Source organism: Callithrix jacchus, chromosome 21, assembly GCF_049354715.1.
Source record: "Callithrix jacchus isolate 240 chromosome 21, calJac240_pri, whole genome shotgun sequence".
NCBI lineage: Eukaryota > Metazoa > Chordata > Mammalia > Primates > Cebidae > Callithrix > Callithrix jacchus.
This window is the reverse complement of record NC_133522.1, coordinates 24,449,170-24,454,475: the sequence shown is the minus strand read 5'-3', so window position 1 is coordinate 24,454,475 and position 5,306 is coordinate 24,449,170.

Sequence of the window (5,306 nt, the reverse complement as noted above, 5' to 3'; positions counted from 1 at the left end):
GGATTGTAAAGAAAAGGAGACCATTTTATATTTTATTTGTGTATTAAGATCTTTTTTTGGCTGGGCACAGTGGTTCACACCTGTAATCTCAGTACTTTGGGAGGCCAAGGCGAGTGGATCATCTGAGGTCATGAGTTTTGGTCAATATGGTGAAATCCCATCTCCACTAAAAATACAAAAATTAGCCGGGTGTGGTGGCTGACGCCTGTAATCCTAGCTACTCGGGAGGCTGAGGCAGGAGAATAGCTTGAACCTGGGAGGCAGAGGTTGCAGTGAGTGGAGATCACGCCATTGCACTCCAGCCTGGGTGACAAGAGTGAGACTCTGTCTCAAAAAATAACAGCAGCAGCAGCAGCAACAAGAACAACAACAAACTCAAAAAACAAACAAGCAGAAACTTTTCTCTTTGGGGAAAGTAGTGTTGGGAAATACAATTTTTGAGGTTGTTAGAAAACTTTAGTTTCTCTGAAATTTACAAATCTTTGTGTCTTTGAGTACCAATTGCTTCTGACAAAATTTTTAAAATTTAAATTTACTCAGAGATTTTACTGTCAGGTAATTTTCAGTCTGGCAGTGTTTTTCTCAAAATATAGACTTCTTGAATATTTTGCCATTTAAAAAATACATGAGAATATGAGGTTTTTTTTTTTTTTTTTTTTTTTGAAAGGGTGTCTTCCTCTGTGGCCCAGATGGAGTGCAGTGGCATGATTTTGGCTCACTGCAACCTCAGCCTCCTGGGTTCAAGTGATTTTTCTGCCTCAGCCACCTAAGTAGGTGTGATTATAGGCACCTGCCACCATGCCTGGCTAATGTTTTTATTTTTAGTAGAAACGGGGTTTCACTATGCTGGCCAGACTGGTCTCGAACTGCTAACCTCAGGTGATTCTACTTACTGCCTTGGCCTCTGACAGTGCTGGGATTACAGGTGTGAGCCACAGTGCCCAGCTTGAGAAATTTATTTGAAAGATAGAGATAGTGATTTAAGAACTAATGGCAGATTGAGCATGGTGGTTTAAGCCTGTAATCCCAGCATTTTGGGAGGTCAAGGCAGTAGGATCACTTGAGCTCAGGAGTTTGAGACCAGCCTGGGCAAGAAAGAGAAACCTCATCTCTACTAAAAATGAAAAAAATTACCTGGGCATGGTGGTACGCGCCTGTATTCCCAGCTACTCAGGAAGCTCAGGCAGGAGGCTCTCTCAAGCCCAGGAATTATAGGCTGTGGTGAGCTTTGATCATGCCTCCGTACTCCAGCTTGGACAACAGAGCAAGGCCCTATCTGAAAGAAAGAAAGAAAGAAAGAAAGAAAGAAAGAAAGAAAGAAGGAAGGAAGGAAGGAAGGAAGGAAGGAAGGAAGGAAGGAAGGAAGGAAGGAAGGAAAGAGAGAAAGAAGGAAAGAAAGAAAGAAGGAAGGAAAGAAAGAAAGAGAAAGAAAGAAGGAAGGAAAGAAAGAAAGGTAATAACAGATGTATTTTTATTGTGGTAATATATAGATAACACAAAATTTAGCCTGGTTAGCAAAATGAGACCCCATTTCTACAAACAAACACTAAAACAAAGAAACACATCCACGTGTAGTAGTACATGCCTTAGTCCCAGCGACTTGGGAGGCTGAGGTTGGAGGATCACTTGAACCCAGGAAGTTGAGGCTGCAGTGAGCTATGATTGCACCACTGTATTCTAGCCTGGGTGACAGAATGCAACTCTGCCTCTAAAAAGAACACACATACACACACACACTCTACCATTTTAGTCATTTTTAAATGTACAGTTCAGTGGCAAGTGGCATTAAGTACAGTCACATTGTTATGCAACAATCACCACCACAGAATTTATTTAATCCTCTCAAACTGAAACTTCACACCCATTAAACAATAATTCCTCATGCCTCCCTTCCCCCAGACCCTGGCAACTGCTCAGTTTTCTAATGGCAGAAAATTTTAAAGAGAAAGCAAACAGGATGGTGCTTCCATAGCTGCTGGCAAGCTTTGCATTTCTGCCCTAGGTCTGTAACATTTCTAAACTATCCCACTGAAGTATTAATTCAGCTTCTTTACAAGGATATTGCAGAGGAGTGCCCAGTTTGACTGGATCACATGGGACCAGTACTGGGCAGTCCCTAGTCTCTTGCCTGTAATCCCAATGGCTTGAGGCCAAGAGTTCAATACTGGCCTGGGCCACATAGCAAGACCCTATTTCTACAGAATATTTAAAAATTAGCCAGGCAGGCCAGGCATGGTGGCTCACACCTGTAATCTCCAGTTGGGAGGCAAAGGTGGGAGGATTGTTTGAGCCCAGGAGTTTGAGACCATCCTGGGCAACATGGAGAAACACCGTCTCTACAAAAAATACAAAAATTAGCTGGGTGTGGTGGCATGCATCCGTAGTCTCAGCTACTTGAGAGGTTGAGGTGTGTCGTAGTGAACTGCAAGTTTCTCTTCAAAGAATCAGTATGACAGTATGTTCAACTCTCTTATTCTTTAATTCTCTATTTTAAAGTGTTAGCTTCCTTGTAATTCCAGTAAATAACCTTCCCACTGGTTCTAATCAGTAGTTCACATCTGTTCCCCCAGCCCCTGGCTCCATCCTGACTCGTCCCAATCACCTGCTCCAGTCACCTGCTTTGACCTAAATCACCCTTGGCTACCTGCTTTGATCCACCGGTAGCCATCCTTCCCACCAAAACAACCAGCCTACCACTCCAGCTCAGACCCCTGCTCTCTTTAAAATAGCCAGTCGGACAGTAAGCCAAGATTGCACCACTGCACTATAGCCTGGGCAACAGTGTGAGACTCTGTCTCAAAAAAAAAAAAAAGCCAATCAGGATTAGTCTAGCTTGTGCTCTCTAACCCTAGCCAATTGGGGAATGACACAGCAGTAGGGATGACCCCTGTCAGGAATAAGTTCCCCTTCCCCCCTTGTCCAAGCGTGTGGCTGCCATTGCTCCATCCTTGAGTCACAACCTTCTGTAGAAGTAAACTGCTTTACTGAGAGGATTTATCTTTGAGAGCTATTTCTTTTGTGGCATAAAATTTTACTTATAACAGGTGGGAGGATCACTTGAGCCTGGGGAAGCCAAGGTTGCAGTGAACTTTGATGGTGCCACTACACTCCAGCCTGAGTGACAGAAAGAAACCCTGTCTAAAAAAAAAAGCATGGTGGTGTGCACCTGTAGCCCCAGCTACTAGGGAGGCTGAGGTGGGAGGATAGCTTCAGCCTAGGACTTTGAGGCTGCAGTGAGCTATGATCATTACTTGGAGGGCACAGCAAGACCTTGTCTCAAAAAAAAAAAAAAAAAAGAAAAAGAAAGAAAGAGTAAGTAGATCAGTCTCAGTCTTGGTATCTTGTCAGGCCCTGACTCTTTCAAGCCTTGAATTTCAGGCAGAGGACTCCAGCTGGTTTAATACCCATCTGCCAATGTCAGCTCAGTTTCCATTCCACCAGGAATTTACTATTCAGCAACCCAACCCTCTTTGCTTCAGCCCAAACACTGACCTAGTAAAGGCATGCCAGACCTTGCCCTATCTGTGAAATGAAAAGGCTGAATTAGGTAATCTCAAAGGTATTTTGCAGCCCTGAAGTTGTTACTATTTGTTTAAGAGAAACAAATAGTGGTCCTAATGTAATAGGCTAGATAAGATTTTTCTGTAAAAATTCCCTCTTTTACTAGCATGCGTCATGTTGTGATATAAATACAAATGCTGAAAGCATTGTGTTTGGTTTGAAAGTAATGGTCAGCAAAGGGTTAACTGTAAGTCAACACAGGATTGGGAGTCTGGAAACAGAAGAATTTAGAAGAAAAGGTAATCTGTTAGTACAAAGAATTTCATATCCTGAATATAATCCTGAAAAAATTGAAGATCTAGGGGACTTTGGACAGACTGTTTTTTTCTTTGCATAAAGCAGTTTTGACTTTCACTCTAATGCAGCCTTAGTCCGGTTGAAGGCAAGTCACTTGCTATTCGATAGGGCTATTTACATTTCAAAGCTAATCAGTACTAAATAATCGGCAGGCAAAAGAAGAATAAGAGGGTCATTGTGTGTATTTTATTATTGTGTAAACTTGGGAAAACAAGCTGAGAGGTTGAGTAAGCTCACTCACATTGGAACAGATAAGAGCTGTTTTATGTAAAAGGTCGCTTAATGAGGGACTCACTTTTTACTTCTCTGAGTCAGGAAGATCACATGACAGCTAGGCTTTATAAGGAAGTAAAAACAATTCGTGAAGAGAAAAACCATTTATTTTCAATACTTAAGGTACAGGAACTTCTTTTTTTTTTTTTTTACTTTTTTATTGCATTTTAGGTTTTGGGGTACATGAGCAGAACATGCAAGACAGTTGCATAGGTACACACGGCAGTGTGTTTTGCTTCCTTTCTCCCCTTCACCCACATTTGGCATTTCTCCCCAGGCTATCCCTCCCCAGGAACTTCTTAAATACTTAGCTTTTATTCCTCTGTAACTTTTGAGAAAATTTAATAGTTTTAGTTAATTAATACTTGATATTAAATTATACTATTTCATTGGCTAATTCAGATCAAACTTGATCATAACTTTAATTCAGTGGTTCTTAACCCTGGCACATTAGAATCACCAAGAGAAAAGAAAAATATCGATGCTGGTTCCTACTCCAGAGAGTTGGTGCAATTGATTTGGGATGTGGTCTGGTCATCAGTATTTTCTAATAATTCCCAGGGGATTTTCCTGGGTTGAAAGTTGAGAACCACTATTATAATTTATATCCTAAACATATCCTCCTCGGCAAATAAGACCTCAATGAGTCTCCCATTGTTTACAGTACGGTCTTGAATTTTAATTGCATACATCTACTGGTTAAAAAAAAAATTAGAGGTGTGGTGGCTCCCACCTGTATAATTTAGCACTTTGAGAGGCCAAGACAAGAGAATTGCTTGAGCCCAGGTGTTTGAGACCAGCCTGAGCAACATACCGAGACCCTGTCTGTATAAAAATTTAGAAAATTAGCCAGGCATGGTGGTCCCAGTTACTTGGGAGGCTGACATGGTCGGACTGCCTGAGCCCAGGAAGTTGAGGCTTCAGTGAGTCATTGCACTCCAGCCTGGACAACAAAAAAAAAAAGAAAAAATTAGAGCACATACAAAGTATATATGTGTATGTATACGCATATGTGTGTGTATATGTAGATACACACACACATTATTATATACATGCATATATATAATGTACACACAAAAAGAGAGAATCACTTGGGCATGGGATTCGGAGGTTGCAGTCAGCTGAGATCGCACCACTGCACTCCAGCCTGGGTGATAGAGCAAGACTTTGTCTAA